Source organism: Oncorhynchus tshawytscha, unplaced genomic scaffold, assembly GCF_018296145.1.
Source record: "Oncorhynchus tshawytscha isolate Ot180627B unplaced genomic scaffold, Otsh_v2.0 Un_contig_2971_pilon_pilon, whole genome shotgun sequence".
Classification (NCBI taxonomy): domain Eukaryota; kingdom Metazoa; phylum Chordata; class Actinopteri; order Salmoniformes; family Salmonidae; genus Oncorhynchus; species Oncorhynchus tshawytscha.
Genome location: NW_024608467.1, coordinates 32,501 through 53,782, shown reverse-complemented (window position 1 = coordinate 53,782; position 21,282 = coordinate 32,501). Strand labels below are relative to the sequence as shown.

Below are 21,282 nucleotides of genomic sequence, written 5' to 3'. Positions count from 1 at the left end.
ACACAAGGTTAATATCTGGGAGAGATATATACACAAACACACAGGCACACAAGGTTAATATCTGGGAGAGATATACACACAAACACACAGGCACACAAGGTTAATATCTGGGAGAGATATACACACAAACACACAGGCACACAAGGTTAATATCTGGGAGAGATACATACACAAACACACAGGCACACAAGGTTAATATCTGGGAGAGATATACACACAAACACACAGGCACACAAGGTTAATATCTGGGAGAGATATACACACAAACACACAGGCACACAAGGTTAATATCTGGGAGAGATACACACACAAACACACAGGCACACAAGGTTAATATCTGGGAGAGATATACACACAAACACACAGGCACACAAGGTTAATATCTGGGAGAGATATACACACAAACACACAGGCACACAAGGTTAATATCTGGGAGAGATATATACACAAACACACAGGCACACAAGGTTAATATCTGGGAGAGAGACATTTCATTGAGACACACCAGGTTCCTTCTGTTTTTGATCGTTACCTCTGCCATCGCTGGTGGTGCCGGGGCCGTTACTACACAGGGCCAGGAACTCAGCTGCAAAACCCACCCACACACACACACACACACACCACACACCCACACCCACCCACCCCCACCCACCCACCCACCCACCACCCACACACACCCACACACACACACACACACACACACACACACACAGGGGTTAGTGAAACTACTAAACGAAATAACAGCGTTTTGTGAAAACATCCCATTTGCCAACATCCAGAGATCTCACAGCAAGTCATTTCATAGCATGTTATTATCCGTTTCCATGCTTTCTCATTTGGTCTGGATATATATGAAATGAACCCTTACTGTGGTGGAACTTTGGCGTCTTTTTGATACAGACTTTAACAGGAAGAGCTAATGAGAAATGACTGGTTGTAGTGTTATTATGTGTGGCGAGGTGGAGGAGTGGAGGGGGTGGCAGTGTGGAGGAGTGGGGGGAGGAGGAGGGAGGGGGTGGCAGTGTGGAGGAGTGGGGGTGGAGGAAGGAGGGAGGGGGGGTGGCAGGGTGGAGGAGGGGGGGTGGAGGAGTGGAGGGGGTGGCAGGGTGGAGGAGTGGGGGTGGAGGAGTGGAGGGGTGGCAGGGTGGAGGAGTGGGGGTGGAGGAGTGGAGGGGTGGCAGGGTGGAGGAGTGGGGGTGGAGGGAGTGGAGGGGGTGGCAGGGTGGAGGAGTGGGGTGGAGGAGTGGAGGGGTGGAGGGTGGAGAGGGGGGGGGGGTGGAGGAGTGGAGGGTGGAGGAGTGTGGAGGGGGGGGTGGCAGGGTGGAGGGGGGTGGAGGAGGGGGTGGGGGTGGAGGAGGGGGGTGGAGGAGGGAGGGGGGGCAGGGTGGAGGAGTGGGGGTGGAGGAGTGGAGGGGGGGTGGCAGGGTGGAGGAGGAGGGGGTGGAGGAGTGGAGGGGGTGGCAGGGTGGAGGAGTGGGGAGGAGTGGAGGGGGTGGCAGTGGAGGGGGTGGCAGGGTGGAGGAGTGGGGGTGGAGGAGTGGAGGGGGTGGCAGGGTGGAGGAGTGGGGGTGGAGGAGTGGGGGTGGAGTGGAGGGGGTGGCAGTGTGGAGGAGTGGGGGTGGAGGAGTGGAGGGGGTGGCAGGGTGGAGGAGTGGGGGTGGAGGAGTGGAGGGGGTGGCAGGGTGGAGGAGTGGGGGTGGAGGAGGGAGGGGGTGGAGGGTGGAGGGAGTGGGGGTGGAGGAGTGGAGGGGGTGGCAGTGTGGAGGAGTGGGGGTGGAGGAGTGGAGGGGGTGGCAGGGTGGGAGGGGGGGGTGGAGGAGTGGAGGGGGTGGCAGGGTGGAGGAGTGGGGGTGGAGGAGTGGGGGTGAGGTGTGGAGAGGGGGGCAGTATGGAGGAGTGGGGGTGGAGGAGTGGAGGGGGTGGCAGGGTGGAGGAGTGGGGGTGAGGTGTGGAGGGGGGTGGCAGTATGGAGGAGTGGGGGTGGAGGAGTGGAGGGGGTGGCAGGGTGGAGGGTGGGGGTGGAGGGGGGGTGGAGGAGTGGAGGGGGTGGCAGGGTGGAGGAGTGGGGGGAGGTGTAGGGGGTGGGTGACAGGGTGGAGGGGTGGAGGGGGTGGCAGTATCGAGGAGTGGGGGTGGAGGAGTGGAGAGGGTGGCAGGGGGTGGCAGGGTGGAGGAGTGGGGGGTGGCAGGGTGGAGGAGTGGGGGTGGAGGAGTGGAGGGGGTGGCAGGGTGGCAGGGTGGAGGAGTGGGGGGTGGGGGTGGAGGAGTGGAGGGGTGGCAGTGGGGGTGGAGGAGTGGAGGGGGTGGCAGGGTGGAGGAGTGGGGGGTGAGGTGTGGAGGGGGTTGGCAGGGTGGAGGAGTGGGGTGGGAGGGGGGGGGCAGTATGGAGGAGTGGGGGTGGAGGGGGTGGGGGTGGAGGGGGGGGTGGCAGGGTGGAGGAGTGGGGGTGGAAGGGTGGAGGGGGGGGTGGCAGGGGGTGGAGGGGTGGGGGTGGAGGGGGTGGGGGTGGAGGTTAGAGGGGGGGGGCAGAATGGAGGAGTGGGGGTGGAAAGGGGGTGGAGGAGTGGGGGGGAGGAGTGGGGTGGAGTGGGGTGGAGGAGTGGGGGTAGAGGGGTGGAGGAGGTTGCAGGTTAGAGGAGTGGGGGTGGAGGAGTGGAGGGGGTGGCAGGGTGGGGGTGGAGGAATGGAGGTGGAAGAGTGGGGGTGGAGGAGTGCAGGTGGAGGAGTGGGGGTGGAGGTGGAGGAGTGGAGGTGGAGGGGGGGTGGAGGAGTGGAGGTGGAGGGGGTGGAGGGGGGGTGGAGGTGGAGGAGGTGGAGAGGAGGAGTGGTGTTGGAGTCAGACAGTCAGACAGTCAGACAGTCAGAGATTACAGGCCACAGCAGATGAAGACAACATCTCCTGTTTCTGTGTATTGAATCAGATTAAGAGTTGGACGGTTTATAGTCACCAACCATAGAACATCAGGGCATGGTAACACTGTTACTTTGTCATAGCCGGAACAGCCGTGAATATCAATCTCTGTAATCATGACTCAGACAGAGTGAATGTCAAACTGCAGACTCCATCTTGATGCCTCAAGAGTGTGTGTCCCTCATATCGCTCTGTCTGTTGGACATCAGCTGGTCTGCTGGTATTACTAACGTTAGCTGGGATGCCAAAACACATCATCCACTTCACTCAGGACAACAGCATAAGTGGTGGCTATGTAGACCCAGTTGTGTGTGTGTGTGCATGTGTATGTGTGTGTGTGTGTGTGTGTGTGTGTGTGTGTGTGTGTGTGTGTGTGTGTGTGTGTGTGTGTGTGTGTGTGTGTGTGTGTGCATGTGTATGTGTGTGTGTGTGTGTGTGTGCCTGAGTTTTGGGGTGGGCATGGTTGGCAGGACTCTCCAAAGGCGTACTCCACACTGGCACAGCAGCATTCTGACTTGGTCACGGCTCCGAAGAATGGCTTCACACACTGTCCCCGCTTGTATCCTCCATAACAAGTGCTGCGCATATGTGTGTCTGGAATCAGGATACAGAGAAAACTATGAATCTATCTCTTCTTGTTTCTCTCCCTCCCTCCCTCCCTCCCTCCCTCCCTCCCTCCCTCCCTCCCTCCCTCCCTCCCTCCCTCCCTCCCTCCCTCCCCCCCTCCCTCCCTCCCCCCCTCGCTCCCTCCCCTCCCTCGCTCCCCCCATCCTCCCTCCCCCCCTCGCTCCCTCCCCTCCCCCCCTCCCCCTCCCTCCCCTCCCCCCCCCTCCCTCCCTCCCTCCCCCCTCCCCCCTCCCTCCCCCCCCCCTCCCTCCCTCCCATCCCCCTCCCCCCCCCCCCTCCCCCATCCCCCTTCTCCCTCCCCTCCCCCCTCCCTCCCCTCCCCCTCCCTCCCTCCCTCCCCCCCCTCCCCTCCCTCCCTCCCTCGTTCCCTCATTCAGACAAACAACAGTGAAACAAACAGGGTTGTGTATCGAAGGGATTGCAGTATTCCCCTGATCTGATATCATCCAGAACGAATGCAGTCGACCCAAACTGTACACTTCCTGCCTGCCCACTCACATTGTGAAACCAGGAATATGGTCCCAAACCAATACTATGACCACACACTCTTAGAAAAAAAGGGTTCCAAAAGGGAATTTGTGATTGATTAAACCAAATCAATCAATCAATAATAGATTGATCATAGATCAGATTCTAGATTCTAGAGAGGAGACACTCACCGACACAGACGCGCCATCCAGACCCACGGCCAGACCAGCCATACACTCACACCTGAAGGACCCCTCCGTATTCACACAGTGGCCGTTCATACAGATCCCTGGAGTCTCACACTCATCAATGTCTGGGAGAGAGACAGAGGAGACAGGAGGAGAACAGGGAGACAGGAGGAGAACAGGGGAGACAGGAGGAGAACAGGGGAGACAGGAGGAGAACAGGGGAGACAGGAGGAAACAGAGGAGACAGGAGGAGAACAGGGAGACAGGAGGAGAACAGGGGAGACAGGAGGAGAACAGGGGAGACAGGAGGAGAACAGGGGAGACAGGAGGAGAACAGGGGAGACAGGAGGAGAACAGGGGAGACAGGAGAGAACAGAGGAGACAGGAGGAGAACAGGGGAGACAGGAGGAGAACAGGGGAGACAGGAGGAGAACAGGGGAGACAGGAGGAGAACAGGGGAGACAGGAGGAGAACAGGGAGACAGGAGGAGAACAGGGGAGACAGGAGAGAACAGGGGAGACAGGAGGAGAACAGGGGAGGGAGAGAACAGGGGAGACAGGAGGAGAACAGGGGAGACAGGAGGAGAACAGGGGAGACAGGAGGAGAACAGGGGAGACAGGAGGAGAACAGGGAGACAGGAGGGGAGAACAGGGGAGACAGGAGGAGAACAGGGGAGACAGGAGGGGAACAGGGGAGACAGGAGGGGAACAGGGAGACAGGAGGAGAACAGGGGAGACAGGAGGAGAACAGGGGAGACAGGAGGGAGACAGGGGAGACAGGAGGGGAGAACAGAGGAGACAGGAGGAGAACAGGGGAGACAGGAGGAGAACAGGGGAGACAGGAGGAGAACAGGGGAGACAGGAGGAGAACAGAGGAGAGGAGGAGAACAGGGAGGGAGGAGAACAGGGAGACAGGAGGAGAACAGGGGAGACAGGAGGAGAACAGGGGAGACAGGAGGAGAACAGAGGAGACAGGAGGAGAACAGGAGGAGGGAACAGGGGAGACAGGAGGAGAACAGGGGAGACAGGAGGAGAACAGAGGAGACAGGAGGGAGAACAGGGGAGACAGGAGGGGAGAACAGAGGAGACAGGAGGGGAGAACAGAGGAGACAGGAGGAGACAGGGGAGACAGGAGGAGAACAGGGGAGACAGGAGGAGAACAGGGGAGACAGGAGGAGAACAGAGGAGACAGGAGGAGAACAGGGGAGACAGGAGGGGAGAACAGAGGAGACAGGAGGAGAACAGGGGAGACAGGAGGGGAGAACAGGGAGACAGGAGGGGAGAACAGAGGAGACAGGAGGAGAACAGGGGAGACAGGAGGAGAACAGGGGAGACAGGAGGGGAGACAGGAGACAGGAGGGGAGAACAGAGGAGACAGGAGGAGAACAGGGGAGACAGAGGGAGAACAGGGGAGACAGGAGGGGAGAACAGGGAGACAGGAGGGGAGAACAGAGGAGACAGGAGGAGAACAGGGGAGACAGGAGGGGAGAACGGAGGAGACAGGAGGGGAGAACAGAGGAGACAGGAGGAGAACAGGGGAGACAGGAGGGGAGAACGGAGGAGACAGGAGGGGAGAACAGAGGAGACAGGAGGAGAACAGGGGAGACAGGAAGGGAGAACAGGGGAGACAGGAAGGGAGACAGGTGAAAGGGGGTAGGGGTAGCAGGGGAACAAAGGTTATGATAGGATACAATGGAACACTATGATACGGTTTACCAGACCTACATTAAGGCTATTACTGTCTAAAGATAACTGTCAATGTACACTGAGTTTACCAAACATTAAGAACACCTTCCTAATATTTAGTTGTCAATGTACACTGAGTTTACCAAACATTAAGAACACCTTCCTAATATTTAGTTGTCAATGTACACTGAGTTTACCAAACATTAAGAACACCTTCCTAATATTTAGTTGTCAATGTACACTGAGTTTACCAAACATTAAGAACACCTTCCTAATATTTAGTTGTCAATGTACACTGAGTTTACCAAACATTAAGAACACCTTCATAATATTCAGTCCTAATACTCCCTTTTATCTACACTGATTGAAGTGGGTTTAACAGGTGACATCAATAAGGGATCATATCTTTCACCTGGATTCACCTGGTCAGTCTATGTCATGGAAAGAGCAGGTGTTCTTAATGTTTTGTAACACTCAGTGTATATTTTCTTTTGAGCATACTTATTCCAGAAGCAGGCCTAACAAAGGTCTGGGAAACCAGCTCAATATCAACTGTCAAGTTATACCCACAAAATATCCTTCTGAATGTCCATGTAACTTCTCTTCTCTAGACTCAATCTGGTCAAAGGAGTCAAGGTTGTTTATTTACTATAATTCTTTCACTTCAAACAACTTCAATTACCACAGATGAACTGGACTTGACATTATTGAGTGCTTGACATTATTGAACTGTGCTTGACATTATTGAACTGTGCTTGACATTATTGAACTGTACTTGACATTATTGAACTGGACTTGACATTATTGAACTGGACTTGACATTATTGAACTGTGCTTGACATTATTGAACTGTGACTTATTGAACATTATTATTGAACTGGACTTGACATTATTGAACTTATTGAACTGGACTTGACATTATTGAACTGGACTTGACATTATTGAACTGTGACTTGACATTATTGAACTGTACTTGACATTATTGAACTGGACTTGACATTATTGAACTGTGCTTTATTGAACTGGATTGACATTATTGAACTGGACTGACATTATTGAACTGTGCTTGACATTGAACATTATTGAACTGGACTTGACATTATTGAACTGTGCTTGACATTATTGAACTGTACTTGACATTATTGAACTGTACTTGACATTATTGAACTGGACTTGACATTAATGAACTGGACTTGACATTAATGAACTGGACTTGACATTATTGAACTGGACTTGACATCATTGAACTGGACTTGACATTGTTGAACTGGACTTGACATTATTGAACTGGACTTGACATTATTGAACTGTACTTGACATTATTGAGTGAAAATATTTGACTTGCAGTTTCCTAACCACTCTCTAAGGGCCACTTATTTCATGATTCAGCTATAATGGCTGTACAGTATAAGTTCACTCTTTATCTTCCTGGAAGATCATATAACCCAACAGAAGAAAAAGCTTTCTCCTGCTCCAGGCACATAGGCCCATAATGTAAACCACCGTGGTGTATTCTAACAACGACCCTAATGACGTGGAAACAGTGATGTGGCTGGTTGCTTTGTGTTATGTCTGGAGCCACTGGAGGACAGAAACATGGGTTGTGTCCCAAATAACACCCTGTATCCTAAATAGTACCCTATGTTTGGCCAGGGTACATACTGTAGATCTCTGGTTGAAGTAGTACAGTATATTGGAATTAGCATGCCATTTGGGAACCAACCTTGGTTTCCTCAGACGCAGAGAAAGAGCACAGAGGCCTCAACGGACAGTGTAGACTGTTAAACCTCTCTAGACTGCTAACCTCTCTAGACTGTGTAGACTGTTAACCACTCTAGACTGCTAACCTCTCTAGACTGTGTAGACTGTTAAACCTCTCTAGACTGTTAAACCTCTCTAGACTGTGTAGACTGTTAAACCTCTCTAGACTGTGTAGACTGTTAAACCTCTCTAGACTGTGTAGACTGTTAAACCTCTCTAGACTGTGTAGACTGTTAAACCTCTCTTGACTGTGTAGACTGTTAACCTCTCTAGACCTCTCTAGACTGTGTAGACTGTTAAACCTCTCTAGACTGTGTAGACTGTTAAACCTCTCTAGACTGTGTAGACTGTTAAACCTCTCTAGACTGAGACTGTTAAACCTCTCTAGACTGTTAACCTCTGTGTAGACTGTTAAACCTCTCTTGACTGTGTAGACTGTTAACCTCTCTAGACTGTTAAACCTCTCTAGACTGTGTAGACTGTTAAACCTCTCTAGACTGTGTAGACTGTTAAACCTCTCTAGACTGTTAAACCTCTCTAGACTGTGTAGACTGTTAAACCTCTCTAGACTGTGTAGACTGTTAAACCTCTCTAGACTGTGTAGACTGTTAAACCTCTCTAGACTGTTAAACCTCTCTAGACTGTGTAGACTGTTAACCTCTCTAGACTGTTAAACCTCTCTAGACTGTGTAGACTGTTAAACCTCTCTAGACTGTGTAGACTGTTAAACCTCTCTAGACTGTTAAACCTCTCTAGACTGTGTAGACTGTTAAACCTCTCCAGACTGTGTAGACTGTTAACCTCTCCAGACTGTTAACCTCTCTAGACTGTGTAGACTGTTAACCTCTCTAGACTGTGTAGACTGTTAACCTCTCTAGACTGTTAAACCTCTCTAGACTGTTAAACCTCTCTAGACTGTTAAACCTCTCTAGACTGTGTAGACTGTTAACCTCTCTAGACTGTGTAGACTGTTAACCTCTCTAGACTGTTAAACCTCTCTAGACTGTTAAACCTCTCTAGACTGTGTAGACTGTTAACCTCTCTAGACTGTTAAACCTCTCTAGACTGTTAAACCTCTCTAGACTGTGTAGACTGTTAACCTCTCTAGACTGTTTAACCTCTCTAGACTGTTAAACCTCTCTAGACTGTTAAACCTCTCTAGACTGTGTAGACTGTTAACCTCTCCAGACTGTTAACCTCTCTAGACTGTGTAGACTGTTAACCTCTCTAGACTGTTAACCTCTCTAGACTGTGTAGACTGTTAACCTCTCCAGACTGTTAAACCTCTCTAGACTGTTAAACCTCTCTAGACTGTTAAACCTCTCTAGACTGTGTAGACTGTTAACCTCTCTAGACTGTTAAACCTCTCTAGACTGTGTAGACTGTTAACCTCTCTAGACTGTTAAACCTCTCTAGACTGTGTAGACTGTTAAACTCTCTAGACTGTTAAACCTCTCTAGACTGTGTAGACTGTTAAACCTCTCTAGACTGTTAAACCTCTCTAGACTGTGTAGACTGTTAAACCTCTCTAGACTGTGTAGACTGTTAACCTCTCTAGACTGTTAAACCTCTCCAGACTGTTAACTGTTACCTCTCTAGACTGTGTAGACTGTTAACCTCTCTAGACTGTGTAGACTGTTAACCTCTCTAGACTGTTAGACTGTTAACCTCTAGACTGTGTAGACTGTTAACCTCTCTAGACTGTGTAGACTGTTAAACCTCTCTAGACTGTGTAGACTGTTAACCTCTCTCGACCACACAATTCATTACTGAGGAAATACATCCCTCTCTGAAATGAGACTTGCTCTACACTATGTAGACTACTAGCAACATAACTCCCATCTAGCCTTTTTTACATGAATTTGCCACCTTTTGGTACATTTTTGTGGCATTGACACTTTTCAGGACATTTCCTGACTTTTACACTTTCCGGGACATTGCATTTGACAGTTTTCATATACTTTTCTGATGCGGCAGACAGAGGGTTGTGATTGGACAGCAGACGTACCTACACAAAAGCGCCCGGTTGGGTCGAGCAGATAGCCATGTTTACAAATACATTTAAAGCTTCCCTCGTCGTTGATGCACATCCCATTCAAACACATGTTCCTGATCAGACACTCATCCATGTCTGGGGAAAGAAACAAACCAACAAACAAACAAACACAAACACGCACGCACGCACGCACGCACGCACGCACGCACGCACGCACGCACGCACGCACGCACACACACACACACACACACACACACACACACACACACACACACACACACACACACACACACACACACACACACACACACACACACACACACACACACAACATATTAGGACAATATATACAGGTCATAGATAACAATAAGTCAAAATGAATCTAAAATATGTGGGAAAATACTATTAGAATATACAGAACGACTGCATGACTTCAAGTAGTGTAGAGGGTTCCAGATCTAAGATCGAGAATTAATCAAGATTGAGAGAAAGAAAGAATGACAGAAACTGAGAGACAGAGAGAGAGAGAGAGAGAGAGAGAGAGAGAGAGAGAGAGAGAGAGAGAGACAGAGAGAGAAACAGAGAGAGAGAAAGAGAGAGAGAGAAACAGAGAGAGAGAGAAAGAGAGTGAGAGAGAAAGAGAGACAGAGAGAGAGAAACAGAGAGACAGAGAGAGAAACAGAAAGACAGAGAGAGAAACAGAGAAAAAGAGAGAGACAGAGAGAGAGAGAAACAGAGACAGAGAGAAAGAGAGAGAGAGAGAAACAGAGAGAGAGAGAAAGAGAGACAGAGAAAGAGAGAGAGACAGAGAGAGAGACAGAGAGAGAAAAACAGAAAGACAGAGAGAGAAACAGAGAAAGAGAGAGACAGAGAGAGAGAAACAGAGAACGAAAGAGAGAGAGACAGAGAGAAACAGATAGAGACTGATGTATTTGACAGTATGTGTCAATAGGGCATGTTAATAAAGTTAATTAAAGTGAAAATTGTGAGATATAGAGGGAGGAAAAGAGATCAACAGAGAGAAACAATGAGAAACAGAGACCAATAGAGACAAACAGAGATCAACAGAGAGAGAGAGAGACAAACATAGATCAACATAGATCAACAGAGACAAACAGAGATCAACAGAGACCAACAGAGACCAACTGAGATCAACAGAGATCAACAGAGACCAACAGACACCAACAGAGTTGAACAGAGACCAACAGAGATGAACAGAGATCAACAGAGATCAACAGAGACCAACAGAGACCAACTGAGATCAACAGAGATCAACAGAGACCAACAGAGACCAACAGAGACCAACTGAGATCAACAGAGATCAACAGCGATCAACAGAGACCAACAGAGACCAACAGACACCAACAGAGATGAACAGAGACCAACAGAGATCCACAAAGACAAACAGAGATCAACAGAGACCAACAGAGATCAACAGAGACTAACAGAGATCAACAGAGACAAACAGAGATCAACAGAGATCAACAAAGACCAACAGAGACAAACAGAGATCAACAGAGACAAACAGAGACAAACAGAGACCAACAGAGATCAACAGAGACCAACAGAGACCAACAGAGATCAACAGAGACCAACAGAGACAACAGAGACCAACAGAGACCAACTGAGATCAACAGAGATCAACAGAGACCAACAGAGACCAACAGAGACCAACAGAGACCAACAGAGATCAACAGAGACCAACAGAGATCAACAGAGACCAACAGAGACCAACAGAGATGAACAGAGACCAACAGAGATCAACAGAGACCAACAGAGACCAACAGAGACCAACAGAGACCAACAGAGATCAACAGAGACCAACAGAGACCAACAGAGATCAACAGAGATCAACAGAGATCAACAGAGACCAACAGAGACCAACAGAGACCAACAGAGATGAACAGAGACCAACAGAGATCAACAGAGATCAACAGAGACCAACAGAGACCAACAGAGACCAACAGAGATCAACAGAGATCAACAGAGACCAACAGACACCAACAGAGATGAACAGAGACCAACAGAGATGAACAGAGACCAACAGAGATCAACAGAGATCAACAGAGATCAACAGAGACCAACAGAGCCCAACTGAGATCAACAGAGATCAACAGAGACCAACAGAGACCAACAGAGACCAACTGAGATCAACAGAGATCAACAGCGATCAACAGAGACCAACAGAGACCAACAGACACCAACAGAGATGAACAGAGACCAACAGAGACCAACAGAGATCCACAAAGACAAACAGAGATCAACAGAGACCAACAGAGATCAACAGAGACTAACAGAGATCAACAGAGACAAACAGAGATCAACAGAGATCAACAGAGATCAACAAAGACCAACAGAGACAAACAGAGATCAACAGAGACAAACAGAGACAAACAGAGACCAACAGAGATCAACAGAGACCAACAGAGACCAACAGAGATCAACAGAGACCAACAGAGACCAACAGAGACCAACTGAGATCAACAGAGATCAACAGAGACCAACAGAGACCAACTGAGATCAACAGAGATCAACAGCGATCAACAGAGACCAACAGAGACCAACAGACACCAACAGAGATGAACAGAGACCAACAGCGATCAACAGAGATCAACAGAGATCAACAGAGACCAACAGAGATCAACAGAGATCAACAGAGACCAACAGAGACAAACAGAGATCAACAGAGATCAACAGAGACAAACAGAGACAAACAGAGACCAACAGAGACGAACAGAGACCAACAGAGACCAACAGAGATCAACAGAGACGAACAGAGACCAATAGAGACCAACTGAGATCAACAGAGATCAACAGAGACAACAGAGACCAACAGAGACCAACAGACACCAACAGAGATGAACAGAGACCAACAGAGATCAACAGAGATCAACAGAGACCAACAGAGACCAACAGAGACCAACATAGATCAACAGAGACCAACAGAGACCAACAGACACCAACAGAGATCAACAGAGACCAACAGAGATCAACAGAGATCAACAGAGACCAACAGAGACCAACAGAGATGAACAGAGATCAACAGAGATCAACAGAGACCAACAGAGACCAACAGAGATCAACAGAGATCAACAGAGACCAACAGAGACCAACAGAGACCAACTGAGATCAACAGAGATCAACAGCGATCAACAGAGACCAACAGAGACCAACAGACACCAACAGAGATGAACAGAGACCAACAGAGACCAACAGAGATCCACAAAGACAAACAGAGATCAACAGAGACCAACAGAGATCAACAGAGACTAACAGAGATCAACAGAGACAAACAGAGATCAACAGAGATCAACAAAGACCAACAGAGACAAACAGAGATCAACAGAGACCAACAGAGACAAACAGAGACCAACAGAGACCAACAGAGACCAACAGAGACCAACAGAGATCAACAGAGACCAACAGAGACCAACAGAGACCAACAGAGACCAACTGAGATCAACAGAGATCAACAGAGACCAACAGAGACCAACAGAGACCAACTGAGATCAACAGAGATCAACAGAGACCAACTGAGATCAACAGAGATCAACAGCAATCAACAGAGACCAACAGAGACCAACAGACACCAACAGAGATGAACAGAGACCAACAGAGATCAACAGAGACCAACAGAGACCAACAGAGACCAACATAGATCAACAGAGAACAACAGAGACCAACAGACACCAACAGAGATGAACAGAGACCAACAGAGATCAACAGAGACCAACAGAGACCAACAGAGACCAACATAGATCAACAGAGATCAACAGAGATCAACAGAGACCAACAGAGACCAACAGACACCAACAGAGACCAACAGAGACCAACAGAGATCAACAGAGATCAACAGAGACCAACAGAGACCAACAGAGACCATCAGAGATCAGAGATCAACAGAGACCAACAGACACCAACAGAGATGAACAGAGACCAACAGAGATCAACAGAGACCAACAGAGACCAACAGAGACCAACAGAGATCAACAGAGATCAACAGAGACCAACAGACACCAACAGAGATGAACAGAGACCAACAGAGATGAACAGAGACCAACAGAGATGAACAGAGACCAACAGAGATCAACAGAGATCAACAGAGACCAACAGAGACCAACAGAGACCAACATAGACCAACAGAGATCAACAAAGACCAACAGAGACCAACAGAGATCACCAACAGAGATGAACAGAGACCAACAGAGATGAACAGAGACCAACAGAGACCAACAGAGATCAACAGAGATCAACAGAGACCAACAGAGACCAACAGAGATCAACAGAGATCAACAGAGACCAACAGAGATCAACAGAGATCAACAGAGACCAACAGACACCAACAGAGATGAACAGAGACCAACAGAGATGAACAGAGACCAACAGAGACCAACAGAGATCAACAGAGATCAACAGAGACCAACAGACACCAACAGAGATGAACAGAGACCAACAGAGATGAACAGAGACCAACAGAGATCAACAGAGATCAACAGAGATCAACAGAGACCAACAGAGACCAACAGAGATCAACAGAGACCAACAGAGACCAACAGAGATCAACAGAGACCAACAGAGATGAACAGAGACCAACAGAGATGAACAGAGACCAACAGAGATCAACAGAGATCAACAGAGACCAACAGAGACCAACAGAGATCAACAGAGATCAACAGAGACCAACAGACACCAACAGAGATGAACAGAGACCAACAGAGATGAACAGAGACCAACAGAGATCAACAGAGATCAACAGAGACCACCAACAGAGCCCAACTGAGATCAGAGATCAACAGAGACCAACAGAGACCAACAGACACCAACAGAGATGAACAGAGACCAACAGAGATGAACAGAGACCAACAGAGATCAACAGAGACCAACAGAGACTAACAGAGATCAACAGAGACCAACAGAGATCAACAGAGACAAACAGAGACAAACAGAGACCAACAGAGACCAACAGAGACCAACAGAGATCAACAGAGACCAACAGAGACAAACAGAGATCTACAGAGACAAACATAGATCAACAGAGACCAACAGAGACCAACTGAGATCAACAGAGATCAACAGAGACCAACAGAGACCAACAGAGACCAACTGAGATCAACAGAGATCAACAGAGATCAACAGAGACCAACAGAGATCAACAGAGATCAACAGAGATCAACAGAGATCAACAGAGATCCACAAAGACAAACAGAGATCAACAGAGACCAACAGAGACCAACAGAGATCCACAAAGACAAACAGAGATCAACAGAGACCAACAGAGATCAACAGAGATCAACAGAGATCCACAAAGACAAACAGAGATCAACAGAGATCAACAGAGATCCACAAAGACAAACAGAGATCAACAGAGACCAACAGAGATCAACAGAGACCAACAGAGACCAACAGAGATCAACAGAGATCCACAAAGACAAACAGAGAGAGAGGTGTGTTTGAGACAGACCTTGACAGTTCTTCCCGTCAGTAGAGATCTCAAAGCCGGCGTTACAGACACAGTGGAAGCTCCCCTCAGTGTTCACACACCTTCCGTTGTTACAGATACGACCGTTTGCCACACACTCATCCAGGTCTGAAACACACACAGGACATGATATTCACACCACTCTGTGTTTGTGTATGTGTGTGTGTGTACAGTTGTGTGTGTGTTACCTCTGCACTCGGTCCTGGTAGCAGTAGACTGGAAGCCAGCAGGACACTGGCAGAAGTAGGATCCAGCCGTGTTCACACACTCTCCGTTCACACATGGGTTCCGCGCACACTCATCATCATCTGGAGAGCAAGCACACTCGTAAGAACCAAACTCTGTCCATCTGTCCCTACCACCCTCCCTCCCACCCTTCCCCTCTCTCTCTCTCTCTCCCTCTCTCCTCTCTCCCTCTCACCCTCCTCCCCTCACCCTCCCTCATTCCTCCATCCTCCATCCCTCTCTCCCTCCTCCCCTCACCCTCCTCCTGCCTTTCCCTCCCCATCCCTCTCTCCCTCTTCCCCTCACCCTCCTGCCCTTTCCCTCCCCATCCCTCTCTCCCTCCTCCCCTCCCCTCACCCTCCCTCCCTTTCCCTCCCCATCCCTCTCTCCCCTCCCCTCCCCTCACCCTCCTGCCCTTTCCCTCCCCATCCCTCCCTCCATCCTCCATCCCTCTCTCCCTCCTCCCCCCCACCCTCCTGCCCTTTCCCTCCCCATCCCTCTCTCCCTCCTCCCCTCACCCTCCTGCCCTCTCCCTCCCCCATCCCTCCCTCCATCCTCCATCCTCCATCCCTCTCTCCCTCCTCCCCTCACCCTCCTGCCCTTTCCCTCCCCATCCCTCTCTCCCTCCTCCCCCTCACCCTCCTGCCCTTTCCCTCCCCATCCCTCCCTCCATCCTCCATCCCTCTCTCCCTCCTCCCCTCACCCTCCTGCCCTTTCCCTCCCCCATCCCTCTCTCCCTCCTCCCCTCACCCTCCTGCCCTTTCCCTCCCCATCCCTCCCTCCATCCTCCATCCCTCTCCCCTCCTCCCCTCACCCTCCTGCCCTTTCCCTCCCCATCCCTCCCTCCATCCTCCATCCCTCTCCCCTCCCCCCCTCCCCTCCTGCCCTTTCCCTCCCCATCCCTCCTCCCTCCTCCCCTCACCCTCCTGCCCTTTCCCTCCCCATCCCTCCCTCCATCCTCCATCCCTCTCTCCCTCCTCCCCTCACCCTCCTGCCCTTTCCCTCCCCATCCCTCCCTCCATCCTCCATCCCTCTCCCCTCCTCCCCTCACCCTCCTGCCCTTTCCCTCCCCATCCCTCCCTCCATCCTCCATCCCTCTCTCCCTCCTACCCTCACCCCCTGCCCTTTCCCTCCCCATCCCTCTCTCCCTCCTCCCCTCACCCTCCTGCCCTTTCCCTCCCCATCCCTCCCTCCATCCTCCATCCCTCTCTCCCTCCTCCCCTCACCCTCCTTCCCTTTCCCTCCCCATCCCTCCTCCATCCTCCATCCCTCTCTCCCTCCTCCCCTTCCCCTCCTGCCTTCTCCCTCCCTCATTCCTCCATCCTCCATCCCTCTCTCCCTCCTCCCCTCACCCTCCTGCCCTCTCCCTCCCCATCCCTCTCTCCCTCCTCCATCGATCCATCCCTCACCGATACACTCTCCTCGTGAGTCTAGTCTGAAGCCCATGTTACAGTCACAGCGGTAGCTTCCAGGGGAGGGGACACAGCGGCCGTTCAGACACAGGTTCCTGTATACCGCACACATGTTAGTAATGCTGGTACTGATGTTCTGGGTCTGGATGACTGGAGGGGAGATGTAGTGGAGAGAGGAGTAAAGGAGAGAGAGGAGAGGATGAGGGAGAGGGATGTAGAGGGGAGAGGGGAAGGAGAGAGAAGGAGAGAGAGGGAGAGGGATATAGTGGGGAGGGGGGAAAGGAGAGAGAGGGAGAGGATGAGGGACAGGGATGTAGAGGGGAGAGGGGAAAGGAGAGAGAAGGAGAGAGAGGGAGAGGGATATAGTGGGGAGAGGGGGAAAGAGAGAGAGAGGGAGAGGGATAGGGATGAAGAGGGGGAAAAGAGAGAGAGGGAGAGGGATATAGTGGGAAGAGGGGGAAAGGAGAGAGAGGGAGAGGATGAGGGAGAGGGATGTAGAGGGGAGAGGGGAAAGGAGAGAGAAGGAGAGAGAGGGAGAGGGATATAGTGGGGAGAGGGGGAAAGGAGAGAGAGGGAGAGGATGAGGGAGGGATGTAGAGGGGAGAGGGGAAAGGAGAGAGAAGGAGAGAGAGGGAGAGGGATATAGTGGGGAGAGGGGGAAAGGAGAGAGAGGGAGAGGATGAGGGAGAGGGATGTAGAGGGGAGAGGGGAAAGGAGAGAGAAGGAGAGAGAGGGAGAGGGATATAGTGGGGAGAGGGGGAAAGGAGAGAGAGGGAGAGGATGAGGGAGAGGGATGTAGAGGGGAGAGGGGAAAGGAGAGAGAAGGAGAGAGAGGGAGAGGGATTATAGGGAAGAGGGAGAAAAGGAGAGAGAGGGAGAGGATGAGGGAGAGGGATGTAGAGGGAGAGGGGAAGGAGAGAGAAGGAGAGAGAGGGAGAGGGATATAGTGGGGAGAGGGGGAAAGGAGAGAGAGGGAGAGGATGAGGGAGAGGGATGTAGAGGGGAGAGGGGAAAGGAGAGAGAAGGAGAGAGAGGGAGAGGGATATAGTGGGGAGAGGGGGAAAAGAGAGAGAGGGAGAGGGATGTAGTGGGAAGAGGGGGAAAAGAGAGAGAGGGAGAGGGATATAGTGGGAAGAGGGGGAAAGGAGAGAGGAGGGAGAGGATGAGGGAGAGGGATGTAGAGGGGAGAGGGAAAGGAGAGAGAAGGAGAGAGAGGGAGAGGGATATAGTGGGGAGAGGGGGAAAGGAGAGAGAGGGAGAGGATGAGGGAGAGGGATGTAGAGGGGAGAGGGGAAAGGAGAGAGAAGGAGAGAGAGGGAGAGGGATATAGTGGGGAGAGGGGGAAAGGAGAGAGAGGGAGAGGATGAGGGAGAGGGATGTAGAGGGGAGAGGGGAAAGGAGAGAGAAGGAGAGAGAGGGAGAGGGATATAGTGGGGAGAGGGGGAAAGGAGAGAGAGGGAGAGGGATGAGGGGGAGAGGGGGAAAGGAGAGGGAGAGGGGAAAGGAGAGAGAAGGAGAGAGAGGGAGGGAGAGGGATGTAGTGGGGAGAGGGGGAAAGGAGAGGGAGGGAGGGAGAGGATGAGGGAGAGGGATGTAGAGGGAGAGGGGAAAGGAGAGAGAAGGAGAGAGAGGGAGAGGGATATAGTGGGGAGAGGGGGAAAGGAGAGAGGGGAGAGGATGAGGGAGAGGGATGTAGAGGGGAGAGGGGAAAGGAGAGAGAAGGAGAGAGAGGGAGAGGGATATAGTGGGGAGAGGGGGAAAGGAGAGGAGGGAGAGGGATGTAGAGGGGAGAGGGGGAAAGGAGAGGGAGGGAGAGGGATGTAGAGGGGGAGAGGGGGAAAGTAGAGGGAGGGAGAGGGATGTATAGGGGAGAGGGGGAAAGGAGAGGGAGGGAGAGGATGAGGGAGAGGGATGTAGAGGGGAGAGGGGGAAAGGAGAGGGAGGGAGAGGGATGTAGTGGGGAGAGGGGAAAAGGAGAGGGATGGAGAGGATGAGGATGAGGGATGTAGTGGGGAGAGGGGGAAAGGAGAGAGGGAGAGGGAGAGAGAAAAGGGGGGTGAGAGACAGAAAGAGGGGTTACCACATTACCACATTCATAGTCATAAGAGACACTTCATTACACATGCACCTCTAGTAATTATGTTGACCCACTACTGAAGGATTTCTTAACCACTAAGGTTTTAATATGACTCTGATTTTAACATGTGAGGAGGCTTCAGGGGTGAGAGGTGAGGGGTAAGAGGTCAGGGTACTACTTACTGGGTCCAGGGTATTTACCTGGTCCAGGCGGAGGCTGGAAAGGGATTGGTGGTCCTGGGTAGGGTGGTCTTGGGGTAGATACCTGGGACCTGGGGAACTCCTGGTCTTCCCCCTCCCCCGCCTGGGAGAGGCCCTCCTCCACCTGGGAGAGTCCCTCCCCCGCCTGGGAGAGCCCCCCCCCCTGGACTGGTCTGCACCTGTGTGCACAGCTTCTGGTACTCATCTAGAGCAGAGAGAGAGACACATAGAAATATGACGAAATAGAGAAGAAACATCTACAGCTAAAGTGAAAATGATTGCTGATTGGACATGAGTACTGGGTCAGTACCTACCAGTCCCTGTCATGGGGCACAACTCAGGACTGGACCCGTCTGACCAGCAGCGCCCACTGTCACAGCAGCACTGTATCTTGGTCAGGAGCTGGGAGTTCTGGTTGGCACAACGCCCGTTCAGCAGGCTGGCATAGCAGTACCCACCCCGGGCATCTGGAGAAAGACAAAACCAGACAACACGTGTTTATACCAAACACATCCTAGAAATACCCACCATGGATATCTAGAGAGAGAACAGGCTATTGGGATTCTGAGTTAAGTGGGGTGAGGGGAAGGGAGTGAGGAAAGAGGAGAGAGGATGGGAGAGAAGGGGGAGAGAGGAAGAGAGACAGAGGAAGATGAGGGGAAGGAGAGGGAGGGAGAGAGAGAGGAGGGGATAAAGGAGGGAACAGGACAAACATCTCAACACAGGGCCAGAGCTTGTTGATGTTCATATGAATGTATAGTATTGGTGGGAAACAGATAGATATGTCTGGTCCAGCAGCTCTCTGTGAAGCAGAAAGCTCATAGCGAACCTTCCTTCCTCACAAACATCCTCTCCTGGGGGACTGTGTTGGTGTGTGTGTGTGTGTGTGTGTGTGTGTGTGTGTGTGTGTGTGTGTGTGTGTGTGTGTGTGTGTGTGTGTGTGTGTGTGTGTGTGTGTGTGTGTGTGTGTGTGTGTGTGTGTGTGTGTGTGTGTGTGTGTGTGTGTGTGCGTGTGTGTGTCAATTTGACCACTCTGACCCAAATTCCTGCCGGATCCTTTGTGAGTCGGACTGAACCGATCTGGTCCTGATTTACTGCTCTCTCTGGACATATTTGGAGGGGAGTTCCTGGTGTGTGTGTGTGTGTGTGTGTTGGCGAGTATGTGTGTGCATGTTCCTAACACGCACGGTCAGTCCAATGGCTAGTGGACCATTGCTGTTTCTCATTGGCACACACAAACGCACAAGCATACACACACACAGACACACACACGCAAAACTGAATGCTTCCTCCACACTGTGTGACTACGCAGAGGCACCTGAGACAGAAAGTGTGTGTACAAACCAGTCTGACGTGATGTCTCCTTCAGACAAGAGAATATCATATATCCCTATCCCTGTGTGTCTCTCCATGGTCCTGTCTAGTCAGGATACATCCAGTATATCAGTATCCCTGTCTGTCTCTCCATGGTCCTGTCTAGTCAGGATACATTCAGTATATCAGTATCCCTGTGTGTCTCTCCATGGTCCTGTCTAGTCAGGATACATCCAGTATATCAGTATCCCTGTGTGTCTCTCCATGGTCCTGTCTAGTCAGGATACATTCAGTATATCAGTATCCCTGTCTGTCTCTCCATGGTCCTGTCTAGTCAGGATACATCCAGTATATCAGTATCCCTGTGTGTCTCTCCATGGTCCTGTCTAGTCAGGATACATTCAGTATATCAGTATCCCTGTGTGTCTCTCCATGGTCCTGTCTAGTCAGGATACATCCAGTATATCAGTATCCCTGTGTGTCTCTCCATGGTCCTGTCTAGTCAGGATACATCCAGTATATCAGTATCCCTGTGTGTCTCTCCATGGTCCTGTCTAGTCAGGATACATTCAGTATATCAGTATCCCTGTGTGTCTCTCCATGGTCCTGTCTAGTCAGGATACATCCAGTATATCCCTATCCCTGTCTGTCTCTCCATGGTCCTGTCTAGTCAGGATACATCCAGTATATCAGTATCCCTGTCTGTCTCTCCGTGGTCTGTCAGGATACATCCAGTATATCAGTATCCCTGTCTGTCTCTCCGTGGTCCTGTCTAGTCAGGATACATCCAGTATATCAGTATCCCTGTCTGTCTCTCCATGGTCCTGTCTAGTCAGGATACATCCAGTATATCAGTATCCCTGTGTGTCTCTCCACCTGTCTAGTCAGGATACATCCAGTATATCAGTATCCCTGTCTGTCTCTCCATGGTCCTGTCTA

The 21,282-nt window shown here is 50.9% G+C and overlaps 1 pseudogene; it reads right to left on the bottom strand.

The window, feature by feature from the left end:
- LOC121843555 overlaps nucleotides 1–21,282 on the bottom strand; it is a 57,396-nt pseudogene that overhangs the window by 6,878 nt on the left and 29,236 nt on the right.